At 40.5% G+C, this 23,012-nt stretch overlaps 1 protein-coding gene and 1 long non-coding RNA gene across 8 annotated transcripts in view; one reads left to right on the top strand and one right to left on the bottom strand.

Moving 5' to 3' along the window:
- The window catches only part of LOC103468973 (uncharacterized), a 50,627-nt gene extending 40,015 nt beyond the window's left edge, over nt 1–10,612 (top strand). The window contains exons 9-10 of the long non-coding RNA XR_014088741.1: nt 6,816–7,190; nt 8,710–10,612. This is a non-coding gene — a long non-coding RNA (uncharacterized LOC103468973). The remainder of the gene's footprint in view (nt 1–6,815; nt 7,191–8,709) is intronic.
- Nucleotides 1–23,012, bottom strand: part of lrrc4ba (leucine rich repeat containing 4Ba) — a 54,121-nt gene that overhangs the window by 11,194 nt on the left and 19,915 nt on the right. Inside the window, exon 1 of one of the 7 annotated variants that reach the window (XM_081610281.1) lies at nt 22,833–22,924. The exons of 4 other annotated variants lie outside the window; for them this stretch is intronic. The gene's annotated coding sequence lies outside the window, so the exon portion shown is untranslated. Of the gene's footprint in view, nt 1–22,517; nt 22,646–22,689; nt 22,793–22,832; nt 22,925–23,012 lie in introns of those variants that run through there. 2 more of the 7 variants (XM_008416407.3, XM_008416405.3) reach the window with 2 other exon arrangements.

Below are 23,012 nucleotides of genomic sequence, written 5' to 3'. Positions count from 1 at the left end.
GGGATGACAACACAGAAAACGGAGAGATGGAGCAAAAGACAACACACAGGGATGAATATGAAACAGGTGGAGTTTTCCTCCAGAAGACGGGGAGGTGGGCTCCGATTGGTCGACCGATCAATAACGCGCACGCCGAAGTTCAATGACATTAAAACACACACAAGGACACGGCGATAAATCACAGGCGACAGCATCTATGCTGCAGCTGCAGCTGCAGCAGCGGTGGGACGGCAAGCTGCAGCGCAGCAGTCGGCATGGAGACGCGACTGCTGCAACATCTGTATCCCCCCCCCGCCGCCGCGGAAACTGATGGAGAAAGAGAAGCTGCGTGTTATTTTTGGACCACCTCTTTCACGTTTTAATTTCCAGACACGCTTCACCCCCCTCTCTCTGCAGCGAGGTTTAAGTGCCAGAGCTATTTCAGGTAGACGAGGTGTAAAAGAAGAAAGCCGAGGTTAAGATGGTGGCTGTGATGTTGGGAGGAGCGCAGAGAGTGAGACTAGTCGGTGCCGACGGCAGGCCAGAGGCCGACGCGCTAAAACAGGAAACGCTTTCGCTCAGGAGGAGCCAAAATATTACGCAGAGTAACGTTTTATCAACTTACGGTAAAAGTAGCCGCCCAAGAAACGACTGAGGTACAAAGTATTTGGTAAAAAGTCTATTCAAGTAACTGATCAAATTATCAATCGGTTAATATTTAAAAATCATCAGACGGACAAAATATGAAGTTAAGAGGAAATTGTGGTATTTTAAAGACAAAATGACAATTTATACAAGTAATAAAAATAACTAAATAAAATTTTTCCAAATCAGTTTCTTTCAATAAAAAAAACCTAATTTTTGTTTTTCATTCAGTTGTTTAAAAAAATCCAGAAATTTTTCAAATGTATGCATTTTTGATTGCTTCTTATACATTTTTGTTGAATTTGACGTTTGGTTTTCTGGATTTTCTGACTCTTACATATTGTTGTTTGTGTAAATAAAATATCATTTTACTAAATTGTTTTGGTGGCCATACTGTATTTAAAACACTCTTCTTCTCTGAAAACTCTCGCTAACTCATCCTCTCCCTCTTCCAGCGCTGCTGACCTCTGACCCCTGCCCTGTTTGGAGCGCTGTGGCGTGCATTGTGCGGGGTAAACGCTGCACTGACCTTGTAGTTTGATGAAAAATTAACCTGCAACAATGATGCACATTAACCCCTCGCCCCGACTCGTTCCCTTACAAACATCCACGCTGCAGCTTCCGTCTTCGCTCCCCCCGTTTTCGTTCTCTCGTTCCTCTCTCCACATTTAAATCTTAGCCAGCAGAGTTGCCATGGTTACCCATTCACCACAGTCTCCCGCTCCGTCCAGCTGTATCCCACCGACTCCGCATCCTCCTCCCGCTCCCCCCTCATTAGCACTCTATACACACAATCATACACAAGAGGCCTAAACCAAAGTCTGAATGACATCAACTCTCCACGAAAAGGAGAAAATGAAAGCCAAGAGGAAGAGCCACAAGCAGCCGGCGGCTGCGGCAGGGACGCCACGGCGATGACGCTGAAATCAGCAGCGAGTCACACGCTGGAAAAGTCAAGGTTGTTTTTAAGTGTTGGTTCAAAGACGTTTTTACCAGGATCGACGTCAGTAAGCGGATTGCTAATATGAGCTGCTGCTCCTTTTGCTGCAGCCCCTCTGCTAGGAAACTGATGAGAACTACAAGATGCACCGATGCATCTAATTTGGGGCCGATACTTACACGTGAAGCCGATCTTATCCACTGATCTTCTCTACCTCAGATGTCTAAAAATCGACCGCTGCTCTCTTCAGCTCTGCAGTGAGAGGTTTGAACGTTATGGCACCTTCACAGCAAACACGATTTGAGCATCAAGAGCCAAAGTCTGCTTTACAGCGATCCCTCGTTTTTTCACGGGGTTGCATTCCGAAAATAACCCGCGATAAGTGAAATCCGCGAAGTAGTTACCTTTAGTTTTTACAATTATTACACAGCATAATTAAATACTCTACATTGAAACCAAAGAACAAAACCCGTGTTCATCAATCGGGCCTTAATGTGATCCAGTCATGTCGTTAGAGCGTTTCCTCCAAGCTGCCCTGCAGATTCACAGCTGGATCTACGGCGGAGCGACGGATCTCATCAGGCCTCCGGTCGGTTCTGCGCTGATTCTGGACAGTTTTTTCCAGCAGGCATTCAAAGTTTTCAGCTTTCATCTCCTGAATGGCCAATCTGTATTACTTATATTTAAATACCGTAACGTTATTGGCACACAGGGAGAGAAGGAGCTCGGAGACGGTTTAGCCAATCAGGACGCAGAACTCAATGCACTGCGAACAAAACTGCATAAAAACAATCCGCGTAGCAGCGAAAGGTGAACCGCGTCATAGCGAGGGATCACTGTACATCCAAAGTCAATGTGGAGGCGTGAAGCGTTTTGAGCGTCCAACACGTCCAGAGTTGAGAAATCTGAACGTTCGCTGCTCGACGAGGAGCGTCAACCAATCAGAGAGACTCTACTACGTGACGTAGTGGCCAGTGGTTGGAGTCCTGCCAGGAGATGAAGGCATATATATATATATATATATATATATATATATATATATATAATATAATGTCTATGAAGGCACCGATGCAGGTTAGCTAGCAGGTCGTCAAACTGGGCGGCTCAAGTGAAACGAAAACGGAGCTAATAACTCACAAAACTCACAAAACCTCTGAGTTATCTGGGAAATTTAAACACCAGCTAATTCAGTCAATAAAACCAAAACGCTCTTAATATTTAATCCGCCCTTGTTCAAAGTAACCAGGAGAAGAAGAAAAAGGAAAGAAGCTCCAACAGGCATCGTGCTGTTATCAGCTGCCACCAGTGGCGCAACTACACATTATTCAGGTGGATGCAAAAACATAGATCGGCGCCCCTCCCCCCGACCGAGGGAAGGAACGTCAGGGTGAAGGAGCGACGAGCTCCTTCACCCCCTCCCCCCACCCTGAGGCGACGATACGTGAAGGGTAAGACTCGCTACATTTACCTCGTTATGTGCGCGAGGTGAAGGAGCGTAAGGCGCGCAGAAGTGTGCGGGAAAACATCATTGGCGAGCCGCCCCCTCCAGACGGGGTTTTGGCGCCCCCTCTGGTGCCGCGCCCCTCTGCGTTGCTTGCATACCCTGCATACCCACTTTTTGCGCCACTGGCTGCCACCGCCGTTTGTTCAACAGAAACTGAACACAAAATGTTCATCTGAGGCTCCGTTACGACTGCAGAAGCTTCACTGCATCACAGTTTGTACAAAGAGACCGAGAACGGAAACCAGCGGCTCCTCTCAGCGCTCGCCTACAGCTGGAAGCGTCGGGCGGTTTGGCGTGAACCTTTAGCCCCGCCCACCAGGTCACGTCTGCACGTTCGTCGCTAACGTCAGTCGCTCACTTTTACCAATTCAGTGACTTTCTTGTTATATTTAGCGACATTACAGACAAAAAAAAAAAAACGTATCGGCCAAAAAACTGCATTTGGTGCAACACAAAGTTATCAATACCGATTCCATAATCCATATAGAAAATAAACTCAGAATATGCACCATGTTGTATTCAACTCAAAGAAAACTAAAACTTGCTTAAACTATAAGAACCGTTTTTATAATTCTTGTTCTTTCTGCACGTTTTTGTTTTTAACTTAATAAACGAGCCTGAAAATATTTATATTTATAAATATTTTATAAATATTTATCGAATATGACTGTAAATGTTAATGCGCTGATGTTGTTAGTTACTGTGGTTTGAGCCAGCAAAGTCACACTATCGTGTGTAATCACTAATATTAGCTTCTTAACTAACATTAAGCAGTGCAGCACAGCTGGTGGTTTCAGGAAGTTAGAAAAGCAGCTGTTTAACATTCTCCTGAGATGATTTGGTGTGAAGTGCAACTAGTGAGCTGCTATATTACAGATTAAACCCTTCAGTAAAAACTTCATTATAAATTATTTTCTGTATTTGGCAAAGTTGAGAAAAGATAAATAATTTGAGCTCTGCTATTGACATTTTAATTAGAAGCATTTCACATTAATATATGTAAAATGTAACATCCTCCCACTGATCCAACCTGGAAGCGTCGTCTCACTGAACGTCTGAAGTTTCCACCAGCAGCTTCCTACTCACAGGCACCGAATCCGTTTTCCTCTGGAAGCCAACAGCTTTGGCTGCACTGAACATATTCTGGTCCAGACAATCAAAGCTAATTAGTGCAGATTCACAGCTGAAAACTTAAAGAAGTAAATATTTTTACATTTCAAATTGTGCTTTTTAGCAACTCATTTTAAAGTTTTCAGAAATACTTATAGAAATATAATCACTCTAAGGTTGTGTGAATGGGACGACCACAGTGGAAAACTTTAGATGTGATTAGATTATTAGCATTTAATGATAACAAATGGTTTGAAATACAGATCCACTGATACCAATATCTGACGTTTAGTGCTAATTCACTTAAAACGTTTCTTATTTTTTTAAATGCGGATATAAATGTATGAAATTGGCTGCACAGTGGTGCAGTTGGTAGAGCTGTTGCCTTGCAGCAAGAAGGTTCTGGGTTCGATTCCCGGTCTTTCTACATGGAGTCTCCATGTTCTCCCTGTGCATGGTGGGTTTTCTCCGGGTTCTCCGGTTTCCTCCCACAGTCCAAAAACATGACTGTCAGGTTAATTGGCCTCTCCAAATTGTCCCTAGGTGTGAGTGTGTGTGTGCCTGGTTGTGTGTCTCTGTGTTGCCCTTTGACAGACTGGTGACCTGTCCAGGTGACCCCGCCTCTCGCCCAGAACGTTAGCTGGAGAGGCAGCAGCAACCCTCCCGACCCCACTGAGGGACAAGGGTGTAAGAAGATGGATGGATGAAATTAATAATTAGCAGAGTAAAAACACACCAACAGGGTCTGACCTGTAAAAACAACTTTAACTTGTCCAGTCAGTGCAGTTAGGAGGAGAAGAGCCGATGTAAAATAAGTAATGAAGAAACTGAAACTCATCAAAACAATGGGAGAACTTCCTTACACTGCAAAACATAAAATATTACCAAGTATTTTTAGTTTAGTTTTTAGTGCAAATACTTCAAATAAAACTAATTTAAAATAAAACTAACTTAAAATAAAAGTAACTTAAATGTAACTTTTCAGTTTAAGTCAATAATTCTTACTATTCATTAAAAATTATGATTTCTATTGGCAGATAAATTCACTTGTAACAAAATGTTTTTCCCATGTTCTAAGTTTAGTAATTTACAGATGACACTTGAACTTTTTCACCAATATTAAGGAGTCATTGCCTCAAAACAAGCTCCCATATCTTCCTGAAAAGTTATTTTTAAGTTAGTTTTCTCTTATTTCAAGTGTACTAAGATATTTGTGCTAAAACCTAAACTAAAAGTTCTTGGTAAGATTTATGTTTTGCAGTGTGGTGAAACATGTAAAAAAATAAAACTTGTTTCAAACGGGTCAGAAAATGCAGTTAGGAATCCTAAACATAACTGAACAATAAAGCACGACGCAGAGAATCTGACTGGATAGATTTGCTCTTCAGAATCGGCCACATCGTCTGGAACATCTAGTCCAGTGGATCTTAACCTTTTTTGAGGAACCGAACCGAACCCACCAGTTTCATATGCGCATTCACCAAATCCTTCTTATTCGCCCCTGACACACAAAATACTTTGCGGTATTCTGATTTAGTAATGTAATTATATTAGTTGTGTTACCACCCCCACACCACTAGAGGCAGTAGCAACCCCGAAAAGATGTGACTAAGGAGCAGATTTAGAATTTGGTAAAAACTGTGAGCTTTGCTGAAGTAATTAAAAGACAAAAGTTCAAATCCATGCTAAGAGAGGAGCTCCTTCAATCAGGGCTCCTCCGCAGCTCTGATTGGCTCAGCAATGTAACATGATCCTCTGATTGGCTAAGCAATGTAACGTGATCCTCTGATTGGCTAAGCAATGTAACGTGATCCTCTGATTGGCTCAGCAATGTAACGTGATCCTCTGATTGGCTCAGCAATGAAACATGATCCTCTGATTGGCTCAGCAATGAAACATGATCCTCTGATTGGCTAAGCTATGTAACGTGATCCTCTGATTGGCTCAGCAATGAAACATGATCCTCTGATTGGCTAAGCAATGAAACATGATCCTCTGATTGGCTAAGCAATGAAACATGATCCTCTGATTGGCTCAGCAATGAAACATGATCCTCTGATTGGCTAAGCAATGAAACATGATCCTCTGATTGGCTAAGCAATGAAACATGATCCTCTGATTGGCTCAGCAATGTAACATGATCCTCTGATTGGCTAAGCAATGTAACGTGATCCTCTGATTGGCTAAGCAATGTAACGTGATCCTCTGATTGGCTAAGCTATGTAACGTGATCCTCTGATTGGCTAAGCTATGTAACGTGATCCTCTGATTGGCTAAGCTATGTAACGTGATCCTCTGATTGGCTAAGCAATGTAACGTGATCCTCTGATTGGCTAAGCAATGTAACGTGATCCTCTGATTGGCTAAGCAATGTAACGTGATCCTCTGCAGTAAGTGATGGCAAAGCGGGGCGTCATCACGACTTTACACAGGTGTGTCTTTACCTCCGCGGCAGAGGCTCCGCCGAACCCCTGAGACCGACTCACCGAACCCCTGGGGTTCGATCCAACCAGGTTAAGAACCACTGATATAGAAGTTTGTTCAATATGGCGGCCATCTTGAAACATGGCCGCCATCCTGAAATAAAAAAAAAACACACTTTCATGCTTGTATCCACACTTGGATGGTTTTTTACAGTAAGACGCTCCAGTATGACATGAGCTTAAACATTTCCGAAGCGAAACGAGAGGAAACAGAGACACGCAGCGAGTCCAGCAGACGGGAACAAAGTCCTGCTCTCCAGTTTCCTGTCTGCACATCAGCATGGAGGCCCATCAATAACGAGCTGGCACACACCAAGATGGCAGCTCACGCAGCCTCGAGAAAAAGGACGAGGAAAGCTCGTCATGTCCGATGTGTGCAGTGGGAAGAGAGCCACGACCTTTTCTGATGCGGCTGCGGCTTCCCTCCAGTCGGCCGCGCTTCTGCAGCTTCGGGAGGAAAATCTGCCTTCACACACCTCGACTCATGAAGCAGCATCAGGAAGCATCTTCTGAGCGACGTGGACCCAAGGTTGGTGTGCTGAGGATCTATTATCAGAACGATTAAAGTGACGATACGAACCATTTGTTCTGGTTTTTAGGTAACAGCTTCAACAAACAGAACTATGGAAAATACTCCATTAAAACAAGATTCTTTGGGACTCCAGTCACATGAAGACGTGTCATTTGTGTCTCTAATCTGTAACTTATTGATATTTATTCACTGTCAGGACAATTAATTTTACTGGACGATAAACAATAATATTGTTTTGTTTCACATAATTAATGACATAATAACGCAAAAACGCATTCTCAAAGATAAATAAACTTTAACACTGGAACTGGAAGACATTTTAAATGTCCAAAAGAAATAAACATAAAAAATGAATTATCAAGTCTCTAAACAAAAATTATCCTTCAGAAACAGTTTTTAGTTGAGACCAAAACACCAAACTGAAGATTTTTATCATCCGGTTTGCAAATGGAAATTATTGAGCTCGTTTCAATTTAACGTGCGATTAATTGATTTATTGCCAAATATTTATTGATACTTTTATTGAAAGAACAGTGGAGGGTTTGACCTTTGCCCTCTCTCTGGCGACTGCTAAAAAAAAAAGGCGACTCGAGCCGTCGACTTAAAAAAAAATAAAACAATCCGGACAGTTTTGGAAGTTTTTAAACATAATTAATTGGAATTTATTGTGATAATAAATCAAAATTCTTACGATAAAAAATTTATCACGATAAATAATCAATCAAGTTTATCCGTAAATCACATTTCAGCAACACGGTAGTTCAAAGTGAAAACAAAAAAACACAAACAGGCGTCACGTATTCTGGATTTATTTTTATTTCTTGGCATTTAATTGTTACTACTCTTATTTTTTTCTATTATTTTTTTTCTTTCTCTTTTCAACTCATTCTGTTGTGTTTTTGTTTTTGCTCATCACGTTGGTTCCGTTTTAAACCCGTTTTTAAAGAGATTTCTAAATGAAACCAGTAACAGACATTAATTACTACGCCTGTTGCAATAAATCAATTAATATCGCGATAAATTAAAACAAGCTCAATAATTTCCATGAATTATCTTTGTTCTCTTTTTCTACCAAAACCTGGATGATGAAAGTTTTCAGTCTGGTGTTTTAGTCTTATTTAGTTTAATTCATGTTATTAGTTTATTTATATTTAAAATATCTTCCAGTTCCAGTGTTAAACATTCATTATCATTTAAAGTTTATTTATCCTTGAGAATGTGTTCTTGTATTATTACACCATTATGTTACTTGAAAATGGTCTCAAACCGATATTATCGTTTATCGCGATAACATCTGAGACAATTTATCGTCCAGTAAAACTGACGGGCTCAGACGTTACGTTATCTCCAGTGAGATCATTAAAACAATCAATACACAGAATAATTGGTTTATTTTCCATGTTTTATGGTTCAAACCAACTCTGAATCCTCTCCTACATCAGGGAGAGTTTGTGTCACGTTAGCTGCTGATTTGGTCGGTTTATTCCATCAATCTAATCAATTCACATCTGATTAGATTTCAGATTGCCGCGGTTGACGTCGAAGAAGATGAATATCATGAGTGCGGATTGGCGACAGCATCTGATTCTTCCAGTCTGAACTAAATCCAATGACCAGATTCCCCAGAGAGCAATTAGCCGTTCTGCTACCTGGTGGACTTTCACCACCGGACCTGCTGCAGCCTGACAGAGCAAAATAACGTTCGCAGGGAAATTTTATCCAAACGCCATCGATATCGGCAGCAGCAGTCCGAGCAGCAAACAGTCATAAAAACGACTCGGAGAATTTGCGGCGTCTCGTGCGACGCTTGGAGTCTAATTGGCTGCAGCAGGCGGTGAGTTACGGAGGGGCGATGAAGAGCGCCGGAGTCACCGCTCGTCTTCCTCCCTTCACTGCGAATGAAAACAAAACCTGTCTGCCGCCACCTGGAGGCGACGCCAGCAGCTTGCGGCCCGCGGTTCACCGTTTAAATCCTGTTTCCTCTTCGTTCTGGTCGAGTCACTTCGGATCGCTACAGAGTTCCTGGGAAATAAAGTTTAGTGGGTTAGGAGTCCAGACAGGACCTTAGTCCACACGCATCCGGATAGCTGGGAAACAAATTTATTTTATGAGTTTTGGCCTTTCATCCACATGAAAACTCAATAAAAACTATTACACTGCAAAAACACAAAATCGTACCAAGTATTTTTGTTCTAGTTTCTACTGCAAACATCTCAGTAAACTTTAATTAAGACAAACTGACCAGCGACTTTTAAGAAAGAGATTGGTTTAAAGGAACTCAGTGTTTCAGCAGTTTTGTTGTTTTCTAGAAGTTTGTTCCAGATTTGTGGTGCATAGAAGCTGAAAGCTGCTTCTCTATGTTTCCTTCTAGTTCTGGGATACAGAACGCACTGCAAAAACAGTATTATCTGGTCTAGTTTACCGCATGATAAATTAAAGCAAATTAAAAAAAAAAAAAACTGATTAAACTTTAACCAAAACAGCAGCTGAGTCTGGTGAATCTTTGGTTAAAACATGTTTGATTTTCATTCAGTGGGTAGAAAATCCAGACAGTAAGAGTAGAAATACTTCAAAATAAATGATTAAAGTAAAAGTAGCAGAGCAGATGTAGGTGCAGCGATCCGTGACGCTCGTGGACGGAGGAGTGGAGGAAGCCCCGCTCTCCTCCTCCGCCTCCTCTCCGCCAGAGAAAGGAGCGCCGGCCTTGCTGATGAATGAGTCGCTGACGTCACGTTGGAGCCCACGAACACGAGCACTGACTGTACGCCGGCTGACTAACGCCGTGCAAACAGCCGTTTTCCATGTCTGGCTCCCTGCAGCAGGCGAGCAGAGGCCACTGAAACAATCATCTGAGGTGTGAGCACAGGTGAGTCGATGACTCTTAAAGCCAGTGATGTGTTACAGGTGCAACACCTCCACTGTTCTCAACATTGATTTCTTTTCCTAATATCGCACGCTGTAATTTCACCCACAATTACAGGTTTGTAGGAACGCGTCTTTTTGTCTCCGGCGTTCTGAATCGATGCTCGCCTGATGGCTGATATCATTACGAGGCAGGAAGGATGTAAAGCGAGTGAAAGGGGCGGAGGTGAAGAATTTCTCCGGTTTCCAGATGAAATGAGCCTGGAAGAGAGAAACGCATCTGCAGAGACAATCGCCTCGCCGCCATGACGCCCTGCGTGCCTCACTGTGACTCTGGCGGCAGATACGGCGTCTTATCGCGGGACGTGAGGAGAGCAGAGTCGGTCCGACCCGAAACGTTTCTCCTCACCTCTCCGACGGCGTCCTGATTAAATTACCTTCCATCGAAGGACACAAACAGATCTACAGCTAGATTCGTCATCAGTTTGGTTTTAGAATTAAAGTTTTATGTGTCCGTCACAGAGTTAAGCCTGATACAACTTTATTTCATTTAGGCATAAATTTATTACGTTTTATGTGCATAAACTTTATGTGCATAAAGTTTATAATTTTTATAATTATAAACTTTATAATAACCTTTATAATAAAGGTAATAATACCTTTATTATAAAGGTTATAAACCTTTATTACCTTTATAATAAAGGTATAATTACCTTTATAACTGTAATTAAAGTTATAAAGGTTCTGATTCTAACTTTTTGTTTTGTTTATTTGAATTAATCTGATTTGTTTTTTCGCCACTTTGTGTTCATTTATAAAATGTTTTTATATTTCTGATTATTTACTTACTTACTAAATTAGTCATATTGTATTGTTTTATTAAATTTTTTCTCATTTGATTCCATTTATTTATTTAATCACATTTATTTAGGTGTTGTTTTAGTATTTTAATTCTTATTTATTTCCAAGAAGACAGGACCTTAAGAAAACCTGTCACAATAGTAAATTATCACTGAAATTATCACAATTGTCATTATTGTTGTTTTTAGACTATTTTCAAGTTGACAACAGCGTAATAAAGCAAGTCTTTAATAAATAACACTGCAGCTGGAAAACATTAAATATCCAGACATAAAACACAACAATGAGAAAGAACATAAAAAGTAAATACAAACTAAAGGTAAATACTTAATAACTGATTTTTGGCAGATTTTTTTTCAAAAAGTAACTCAAGTAAATGTAACTAATTACTTTCCAACTCTGAGTGTAAAAGTATTTGGTAAAAAGTTTACTCAATAAAAAAGCAATAAAAAAACTTCAGGTCTGCTTCTGGTGGATTTTTGGTTAAAAATGTTGTTTTTCATTCAATGGGAAGAAAATCCAGGAATTTTATTCAGGTAAGAGTAAAAATACTTCGTAATAAAAGTATTCAAAGTAAATTTGTTTGCAGCACATTTTCAGCAACAAAGCAGTTCAAAGTGAAAAGTATTGTAAAAATAGTGACTCCAGTAAATGTAACTAGTTGATAGTTTGAGCTCACGTTCCAATTGTTTGATTAACTATTAATCATCCTAAACTTTTTGCTCTACTTGCTTATCAAACCGGACCATAATCCCATTTCTTTTTCTCCAACAGTGAAACGGTTATTCTAGCTCTTGCAGCAGTGTTACAATAAGAGCTTATTTTTAGAAAACAGCAGAACAGCCTTATTGGTCCTTTGTAAAACTGGATAATTTGCCGCCTCCCGGTTCATCATTCACAGCTCATCCTTGTCGAATAGGATGTACTGGAGCCCCCTCCTTCTGCCCGGTCTCCCACCTCGCCCTCCCACTCGAACCGTCCGCCCTCATTTGGATGCAGAAGGCGCAGAGGAGCCTTGATCTATTCAGAGCCGCTCTTACCGGAGCGGGGACCTCCTCCTCTTCATCCTTCAGAGGAGGCCGAGAGCGGCAGATTAAAAGTCACGGTGTTCATCACCCCGCTGAAGCACTCCCATTAACGGACATTACGCTGCCTCCACCCCTAAACTGGGGCTCCAAACCACTTGGTATTATGCGGTGGAAGAGACTCAAACAGTTAATGGTTTACAGAGTAATGTAGCTCTACTTCGAAATATTTATACTCAAGCAAAAGTAAAAAGTAGCCATCAAAGAAATTACTCAAGTAAGAGTAAAAAATTTTGTAAAATGTCTACTCGAAGCATTTTGTGCATCCTTTTGGGTCTCAGCAGTCCAAGCACTTAAAAAAACAACACCCAGCCATTTTTCTTTTTTGGAAATAACTTAATATTTTTTTGTGTCTGGAAAGTCAAAAACTTCCGGAATGTAACTTCACAAATCAGCAGGCACTGCCTGTTACCTAGCAACCCCAGCAAAGCTCAGCCCGTCTCCTAGCAACCCAACATGGAGTCCCCGCATTTTCGGTCAGCTGATTTCACCACTGCATGCGCTTTATAATGGCTGCTGGAAAAGACAAGCGCTCACAAACCAATACTTTGACGATTTTGAATTAACCAAAATATGAAAAAACTAAAATTACTACAATAGCTGATAAAAACAAAACTAAAACCAAACAATATTTAACGCTTAGTGACTAATGAAAACTAGCAAACACAATTAAAAAAACCCCAATTAAAACTAACTGAGTCAGACAAACAATAAGTCACAATGAAATAAAACTGAGCTATAATGAAAAACCCATAATATTGTTAAAACTGGTATGAACCCTGTTTGGTTAAGGATCAGTGGAGGTGGGTAGAGAACCAACGATTAAGCACTGCAGCAACACAGTTTACTGGAGTAAAAGCAAAACGTAGCTGCCCAAGAAATTACTCAAGAATAAAAAATGATTTATTAAAGAGTCTACTCGAGTACTAAGTAACTGATCAATCATTTAATATTTAAAAATTACATCAGACTCAAATATACATTTAAATGGAAAAGGACCAAAATGACAGTAATTCATATAAGTAGCAAAAAATTACAAAATCAGGCAAAATATATTTTTTCCAAATCAGTTTCTTTCAATATAAAAAAAAACTTATGAAATTTTGACAAAAACTGCACGTCTGGTTAATTTTTGGTTACAACAATCATTAAAGCACATTTTTTCAAAAAACGTTATTCAAGTAAATGTAGCTAGTAAACACACAACTGATGGTTTATTGGATTAAAATTAGTTCCAATTGATTAATAACGTCCGCTTATATTTTTTTTATACTGTTGTAGTTCGGCCGCCATCCAGCAGAGGGCGCCGCGGTTCATCCCAAAGCGGAGCCGTTGGTACGAAAATCAAAGATGGCGGGAGTCTCTCAGAACAAACAGAAACGGTCCAGAGGTCGGTGTGGGATGAAATAACGCACTTTAAGCGGTTCTGTTTAGAAATATAAACACTCGACAAACTCCTTACGTTAACAGCGCTCACTCAGCCGAGCTACATGACGAAGCAGCGTCAAAACTCATCCAAATTTTACATATTCAGTACGAAGGGAGGATTTTATGTCAGAAAAACAGAGAAATCCTGCAACATGATGGCGCCAATGAGCGCCGTTTATTTTGAGGGCTGTTGTGAAGTTTTAACATTCCTACAAGAGCAACTACAGACAGCACTTCTGTCGGTTCATGGGGAATTAAGTGTTTACATATTTTATTCTATTCATCTTTTATTTTTATATTCAGCAACCTAAGAGGTTCCTGTTTTGCTATATTTTATAAATATGTTTTAGTTTAATAATTCTGTTTATTCAGGCAGTATTCAATACAGCTGAGTGTTAAAATTTAATACTTTTTAAAAATTTAACATATGACAAATGCAGCCTTTTATGTTATGAAAATACAGTTGATACAAGAGGAAATTCAGGTTTTTAAGAAGATGGTTGCGTATCAATTAATCGCTAGTCAAACAATAAGCTCAACCGGCATTATATTAACTCATTAATTGATAACTAGGTGGTGGGATGGAAGGCTTTTTAATGTTAACATCTTCCCAAGCTCTCAGCCGCAAGCAAAATCCAGCCATGGTGTTGTGGAAGCTGGTTTTGTGAAGAATTGATCCGTGTTTAAGGCTGTTTGGAGCGCTGATGGACTGGTTTCCTGAGGATTAAAACCGCTCTCTAATGGAAATGTCTCCCAGCCATTTACAGAGCGGTGTAAATGGCACAGTTTTGGGGTTGCTCTGAGAGCTTTCCCCTGTGTTTCTGAGCTGAGCGCTCGTTGCTCCCAGCTGTTTTGCACAACAGGGCTTGCTTCAGCATTTCTGGTACCCATTCTGCCTCCGTTTTTCTTTTTTTTCCCCCAACATAAGAAGGCGAGTGTGAGTGATTTCTCTCAGGGGTCAAGGTACGATCTGTCAGCTCTGACTCTATGATTGTGCGCCTGGCCTTTCTGGTATAAAGTCAATCTGTGCTGCATTCTGTGTTTATTCTCTGGGTTTTATTGTTGCCAGTCTGTAAGAAGAGACTGAGACAATAATCCTCTTCATTGGTTGTGAGTTTGGAGGTTTTCTTTAGCAGGAGGTACAAGAAAATTGCTAAGTGAAGAAAAATCATCTAGAAAGAAATGTTTAGTGAAAAAAACATTATCTCTGTGGCCAGTGCTGTTATTTTAAACAGGGAATGTGGCTGACCACCCAGGGCACCACAGCCAGGTGGGTGGCATGGACATGTCTTGTTTTATATTAATATACAGTCAAAGGAAAGTGCCTTCTCTGTATTAAAAAGTGTAAGAAAATGTCTCCAAACTACTAATGACATTGAAGTTGGTATCTGATCCAAAAAGAAGTTTTTTTAAGCTAATTTTTCTTTTAGCGTTTAGTGTTTTTGCTAGCTTTTAAAACACTTAGAGCACTTTCCTCCCTCTAAATTTATTTTTCTGAATGAATTCTAAACTTTCAGTTGAATAAAATTCGACATTTTTGGTTATCGACTGTTGGGAGTTCTTCCAAGTAGCTAGACGTTTATATTCATGCTCTTATTTTGAAGTGATTGAAGACTGTTCACACAGCAGTTCAGTTTCCTGTCCTAATGTTCTCCGTCTCTCTTCCCCGGCCCAAATTTTTTTAATTTCAAACAAGAAACAAACAGGAACAAAATAAAACGCAAACATTAGACACAGACGTAAATATAATGTCAATTATAATGTCAAGATTTAATTGGTGCTTGAGGATTTTAGTCAGATATAATCTGAATTGAGGCTAGCGCTTTAGCATTAACAGGATTAATGCTCATGACTGATGGTAAAATGTAAAGACGCGCAATGTGCGCGTCTCCCCCCCCCCCCCTATGGTGCGCAGCGTTCAGGAAATGTATCGATGGGGAAAAGGCAGACTGACATAAGCCTTTTAAAACTTAAAACAACGGAAACAATTTCTCCATTCTGATTATTGAAATTGAAAACTGCTGTGGTACCGTTGTTCTACCACCCCGTTTCATACCGGACCACTTACAGCACCGGTGTTAATGCTATAAAATGAACGCTCTCTATCGTGGTATCACTTTATTTCTTTATTTAAATGGGTTCATTTTTCAGAGGGATACACAGTGAGGGTATGGTGATTTTAGTAATTACATGTTTATAAGAGCGATTTTCTGTTGTCCTTCCATGAAAGCGGGCAGCATCCAGACGGACAATAAGACACTTTTTAATATAAGTTGCTGCTTTGACATGATCACAGAACTGCCAAAACATATGTACAAAAATCCTCAATAAAACATAAAATATTTGAAAATCAAACACCAGACAAGTGAATCACAGCAACGTCATCAGCCGGTGTAACGCTGAACTGATGCGGTGAAGCTACCAGTAGCAGGAGCGGAGCTGCGCCAAGAAGCTACAAACACTGAATAGAAGAAGAGCTGCCATGTATACAGTTGCAGCCAAGCATGATTTAATGTTACGCAATACAGTTTTACCAAGTTGCTCACTCAAAGTCTAAACTGGTGTAAAGTTTACAGCTTAAATCTCCCCAAAGGCATCCCAGCGCCTCCCTTTTGTAAAAATTTCCGCCAGTGTCCCCTGTCGTCCTCTGAACGCCCCCTGGGGGGCAGTACCGCCCACGTTGAGAACCGCTAGTCTAAATCATTGTGACTAGACTAGCTAACTTAGTTAGCAGTAAAATTTTGAACATGTGACTATCCCATAATTAAAACGGCTTAACCAAAAAGATTTAGTTCTACATATGAAAGTAAACTGACAACAAGATGTTATAAACGAGCGATATTCATGGCAACATTCCTGACAGATCGTTTACCTCATTCAAACAGAGTTTCTCTGACTCTGTCTGCTGCTGCCTTTACTCTGAGCCGTTCAGAGGGGGGAGGGGAGGAAGCGCTCTGCTGAATGCGCTGTTGTGCGCCTTCAAAATAAAAGCACGCGAGTGGAAGATTTTTAAATTCTTCGCAACTGCAGTGAAATTATTGGGGGGGACGAATGTGACTGTCTCTAATATTGGGGGGGGACATGTCCCCCCCGTTCCCCCTGCTTCCTACGCCTATGGCTGTCAGTGTTGTGAAGGATGCCAGCCCCTGTTTTAGATGAGTTAACTAGTTAAATAGGTGAGGGAGACAAACCCAGAAGACCTGCAGTGAAGGAAGGTTCTCAACATGCACCCCGCACCGTTCAGATTTTCTTCAATAAAGATGATAAAACACTATGCATAAGTTTTCTATCACATAAAACCCCAACAAAATAATATTATTAGCAATAATGAATTAAAAAGTATCAAATCATGTATTTATAGCTCCAATGCACAGAAAATATTCTTCATTCTGCTTGTTTAGGATAACAGAGAACTTCTTAACATAAGTTTGTGAATCTTAAAGTATTGCTTATAAATGCAGTGCTATCGTTTCGGATTGTGATGTCAGACCATAAACGCACCATGGGTCCATATTTTGACATTAGCCTCATAATAAAACAATAAAGAGGCATAAAAAAAGATAAATCAACCATGTTTGGATTTGATTTCACATTATGGAAATCAGCACAAGCACACTTTCCCTTTTTAACATCGCTCTACTACTTATTCTTTTAAAGTACTGCATGCAGAATAATTTTTCCAGTCCCTGAAAGCATCCTGGGCTTGGCAATAACAGCAATTATAAATCCTCCCACACAACCGTTCAAAGGACGGCCATCCAACGTGTTGTTTGTGCTGCTGAAACTCCTTCTAACACTTTTTGGTAGCATTTGCAATTCTCTGACTTTGCAGCAGAATCACAATTAAATATATATTAATCACATGTATTTATAGCTCCAATGCACAGAAAGCAACACGAGGAAAACTCTTGACTGTATTTTTTACACATGCATTCACAGACGCATCTAAAAGTGTTTTAAAATGCAGAGGCAGAATTCATTCTTCGTGCTGTTGAAAGCTTTTCTGGGTTTAGGCGATGCAGAACCACCAGAATGAAAACCTGTGATTGCTAATCTAACAGCTGCAGCCTGGCTCCAAGCCCATCCACACACCGGGACACAGCTCGCCGCTCCACTAATTGGGCCGGAGAAGTCGGTGCATTGCAACAAAGCAGCGTAACAGCAGCACTTAAGAGCTAACAGGTGCCGTTTTTAAATTAAACATTGAGATAAGTCTACCTCACTCTGAGCTTTCACGCACAACTGCTCCGGATGAGTGCAGGACAAGGGCATCTTTCTAATTAGAAGGGTAATTATAAGTGTTTATTAGGCGTTAAAGGTCGAGGGCAAGGTCGTCAGCATGTCGTTTTACACACGGAGCTGAAACAAGGCCAGTAACAGGCTAATAAGGATAATCTGTATCTATATTTTAAATTTGGATTAAAGTTGTATATTTAAATAAGAAAAAAAATCAAAGAATAGAAATGTATCTCAATATCCTGCAAGAAAACAAAAATATGCCAAGAGAAGATGAGTGCTTTAAAGATGAAGATGTTTTGATTTTCAAACGTAAAGAAACATTTTATTTTTAGCCTCATGGGCTCAACTAAACAGAATCACGTTTTTAATAAAAAATACTCAAAGAACAAGTCTATTTTTATTTTGACCTGTTTGTTACTAAATATTTGTTCAAACTCTTGTTCTCTTTGAACTCATTTCAAGCAATACAACTTGTTTGATTATTAATTTAGATATAGCTTTTGAGTATGTATCGTGTTTTTAATTGATAAAGCTCCGATCAGCAGACCCTCCAGTACGCACACAGCTCAGTATATTGAATCATATCTGCCATTTTTTCTATGGAAAATAAATAATTGAAAACAAGGGTACACTGTAAATCTCACAACAGTTTGGTCTTTTCCTGTGTTTTATGCTAGGAACTAATCTTAGAAAGTATTATTGCACTGGTTGAATAGTTTTAAACAACTTGACATTTGATATTTAATATTTTTTGAGTCATGAGTTAAACAGTCGCTCAGTATGTTGGGCTGATGTGGCTCACCACTCAGGGCACCACGCCGTACTTGGGCAGCGCATGCTGTGAAAATATGGCCGTATTCTGGAGGGACCATTTTCTGTTAGGCAAAAATCTCCATTACCCTCTGTGACTCGAGGTAGTTCAAGGTACTGGTAAATAGTTGCTAACTAGCTAGCTACCTTTTTTCATTTATGACCAGTTGGCTGGACAACTTTTGTTTCACCACTCACTTCTGCTGCCAACCCATACGAAAAAATAAATTATTCTAAGCTTGGCGGTTCAGGTTAGCAGTGTAAGACATTTTCACACCTGATGTCCCGATAGACTCAGTTCTACTGGCAACAAAAATTGCAACATTTATTACATTTTCAGCTCCTGTTTTCACTGTGCCAAACAAACCAAACCCTTTGAAAACCCTGTTCCCTTCCTTGCCTGTGGGGGCGCTGCACTAAGAACCACTGGAGAAAACAACACGAAAATCTCAGACTTAGACGCTGAACGCAACTTCCTTCTTCACAAAATGTAAACAAAATGGAGTGGCGTCAAATTCCAGCAGTTGTAGGATTTTTCTTAAATCTTTTGTAAAAGACAACAAACCATTCCTCCAGAATCCGTGTATGGTTCGTTCTTTGGTTTTTTTCCATTACAAAATAAAGTTGGAAAAACAAACAAGCATGTGTATTTTTGTTTTTTCGTTTTTAAAACGAAATTAGAAAAACGGCAATTGCAAAAAGAAAAAAGAAAACGAGTTGTCAATTTAGCTTTTCATCATTTCATTGTTGACAATCGGTCTGACCCGGAAGTTCTCTCTGTCCGGCTGACACATACACATTATGCTCTTTGTTTTTACACTCGTCCAAAGCGGCATGTAATTAATTTGATCATGATACTTTCACACAGATAGTCTTTAACTCCGACTTTGTTTTGTATATGAAGCTAATGGCTGCTAAATGCAGCTTCCCATTCAGTAAATATCTAAAGGGCTAGTCCGTCCAATTTTTTTACCAACCTTTAATCTGCTCTGGTTTCAAAAGACGCTCAAACCGCGACTAGAACATTCTGCCAGTCATTCAAACCCTTTCGTTTAAGTTTTTCTGAATAGCATTAGCATTCCAATTATAATCCGGTATGTCATGAACAAGCATGCAAAAAAGGTTATCCAAAATATACAATACCTTGGATAAATATTGTATATTTATCCAAAATAAATATACAATATATTGTATATACAACATTTTTTATACACAATATACTAATAGATAGATAGTATCATCTATTTCAGGTAAATACCTGGAAATAGATACCAGAAATGGAAATCTGGTAGAATTCTATTCTATTATATTCTATTCTGGTAGATTTCTATTTCTACCAGAAATAGAAATCTATTTCTGGTAGAAATAGATTTCTACCAGGTAGGAAATGTTTGAAATAATTTGCCAGATTATTAAAAGTTTAACTAAATGAATGTTTGCCTACGGAAGATGATTTGGGAAAGAAAAAAAAGGTCATCATTCTGTCTTTAATCTCAGAATTCAGACTTTAATCTAAAAAACATAAAAAATCTTGTACATCAGTTGGTGTTAGAAAAAGGTTGCAGGCCCCTTCTCCTCTTCTGTGGTTTAAAACTTCACAATATCTCTTCACATTTTAATAAGTGATGTATGACTGTCCAATTAGAAATGAAAATGTCCATCCACCCATTTTCTTCCTCTTATCCGGGGTCGGGTCACGGGGGCAGCAGCTTCAGACGGGAGGTCCAGACTTCCCTCCCCAGCCACTTCTTCCAGCTCCTCCGGGGGAATCCCAAGACGTTCCCAGGCCATAGAGAGACATCGTCCCTCCAGCTTGTCCTATTTATTATAACTTATTAGACTCAACTGACTAAACATAATGAACTTTTGAGTTGATACTTTTCATTATTTCTTAGCTCTGGATTTATAAGCAAGAAACATTAAAAGAAACAAATATTTAATTTGTATCAACCTTTATGTAATCAGAGCTTTAAACTCAAATCTTACAAAATAAACAGACAAAACATTTTCATAAAAATGTATTTATTACAATAACATACAAGCAGATATTTAGTCAATGTTTGGGGAATCATGAAAAAATATTCCTATAATTTATGTATATAAAAGATGAGGAGACAGTGAAGAAGCCGATGTCAGGAGGAGGAAGAGGATCACCGGGAGATTCTGGGAAGCTGCATCCAAACCTGGAGCTGAGGCCTCTCCTCCTGAATGAAACAATAAAAATACATTTAAAAAAGTTCACACTGCACATAAGAAGCCAATCAAAGGGAAGAATATATTTCACACACACAAATAATATGAATTTACAAACTACAAAAGATCAGAGGAAGGGAATATTAGTAACTGGTATTGGATGATGTCAATGTTTAGAAGATACTAACATCTTCAGAAGGATCGAACTCTGCAGAGAGGAATATTTTGACACACGTATCAAACAGTATATATGCAAACACATTAAACTCTTCATGTCACACTTTGAGACGCTACGATCAGATATGAAGCAGCAGAATAGGTCTCGGTGCAAGGCCCCCTGCCTTGCACCGAGACCTCGGTTAGCGGGGTAAACACCTCCACCCGCCCGCTGAGCCTGGAGCCGCCTGGCCCCGTTAGCGGAGCTACGCTGCTCCGAAAACTCCGGAGCATATTTCAAACTGCACATTACTAAGTGCATAAATTAAGCTATAAGGGCTACTCTCTAGCCTAAAAATATCTTAAAACAACTTTTTGTGACAAATTAATAGTGTACTTACCTCTGTTTGTGCTGCTGGAGGCGCAGTGCAATGGAAGCCATCTTGCTGGTCCAGAGATGAGACGAGTGTGGCTGCGGTGGAAAGCCACTCCCCGGTGCTCTGGCCTTTCAAAATAAAAAACTTACCTAAAAACTCAGGCTAACCATTTTTCTCGGTGACCAGATCTCCGGTGTTATTTGTTTCTCACAGGAGCTTTACTTAAAACTGACTTGCGGCTGGCAGAAAATACTACAGTATATAGCCTGAAACGAACAAGCTCGTCTCCCTGCAGCCTGCATAATGTGTGTGATTCGGTCCCTGTGTCAGCCGGACAGAGAGAACTTCCGGGTCAGACCGCCTGCCAAAAATGAAATAATGAAAACCGAAATTGACAGCTCATTTTCTTTTTTCTTTTTGCAATTGCCGTTTTTCTAATTTTGTTTTAAAAACAAAAAAACACATGCTTGTTTTGTTTTTGCAATTTTATTTTGAAACGAAAAAACCAAAGAACGAACCATACACGGATTCTCCAGCTAGCGTTAGACTCTTTCATTTGTTTTGGTTGTATTTACCCAGAATGCCCTGCACTGTAGTCCGCTTCCTGCAAACCCAAACCGATTTAGGCGGACCGGAGTTCGATTGCCTGTTCACACCTCCACAAACAAACCGGACTTTCTAGGCAAATGGAAGCAGACTAAACAGAGCTGGTGTGAATGCACCTAACCAACATATATTTATAGTTTTCATTCTTACATTTTATTCAAGGTGGCATTAAAAACTTTCTGAAACTCTGTTCAACAGATACTAGCTAGAAAAGAGCAAAAATCAACTATTTGTACAGGAAAACTTGTGATGTAGGATCAAAGATCTATATTCAGGCAGGTTGATGCAACAGGGCAGAGGTGAAAATGCTCCTGTTATGTATCCGACTGTCTGTGTATCTACAGTTCCCCGACTGCATGCCAGAGTTTTATGTAGAAAGGCTTGTCTTTTTCAAAACAAACAAGCGGCGTGTGCATGCATGCGTGATAAGCAGCGCTCCCGTGGCCCCCATCCATTCAGGCCTCGCCCCAGCCTTCCCCATGAGTGACACCCCGACTAACACACGCACAGATAAACACTCACACTGACAAACACGATAAGGCTTTGCCCGCAAAAAACACCGACACCGACTGACTGATGGACGTCTCTATGGAGACCCCGTCACAGAGACCGACACGATGTCTCCCGCCGAGCCGGAGGAGGAGGAGGAGGAAGAGGAGATAGAGTGGGAACATGCAGCGCAGCAGCAGACTGATAGCAAACCAGACCTGAAACATTCCAGCACGTGCACCGATCCGGTCCGGCGTCACTGCCTTCCTGCCCTCTGATCCGCAGTCTCACCCCATCGCTCACACCTCTCCATCACTTTTTTCCCTCCTCCTCTCCTTCTTCTTCTTCTTCGTCTCCTACACCAAACGTGTGTTTATTTCCATCCCTCACCTCCTCTGCTGGTGTCTCCACCCTTCTTTCTCTGCGGGTTCTTCTCTCCACCCCTCTCTCCATCTCTCTCCCACGCTGTGCGAAATGGAAGCTCTTGCAGAGACCTGGGGTTGCCATAGTAACCTGCCATAGTAACCACTCACCATCTTGCGTCTCTCCGTCACGTCAGCGGGGGTGCGGAGGGGGCTCGGGGCGTCCGCGGCCCCGCTCTGCTGCTCCTAAAGCGGGGAGCCGCAGCTCGCCGGAGCCCGGAAAACTACCCGAATCTCCCCGGTTCGGATCAAAACAGCAGTCACAATACCAGCTGAGCGTCTCCACAGGTG

This window comes from Poecilia reticulata, chromosome 8, assembly GCF_904066995.2.
Source record: "Poecilia reticulata chromosome 8, P_reticulata-male-v2, whole genome shotgun sequence".
NCBI classification, from domain to species: Eukaryota; Metazoa; Chordata; class Actinopteri; order Cyprinodontiformes; family Poeciliidae; genus Poecilia; species Poecilia reticulata.
This window is presented reverse-complemented; position numbering and strand designations above follow the sequence as displayed.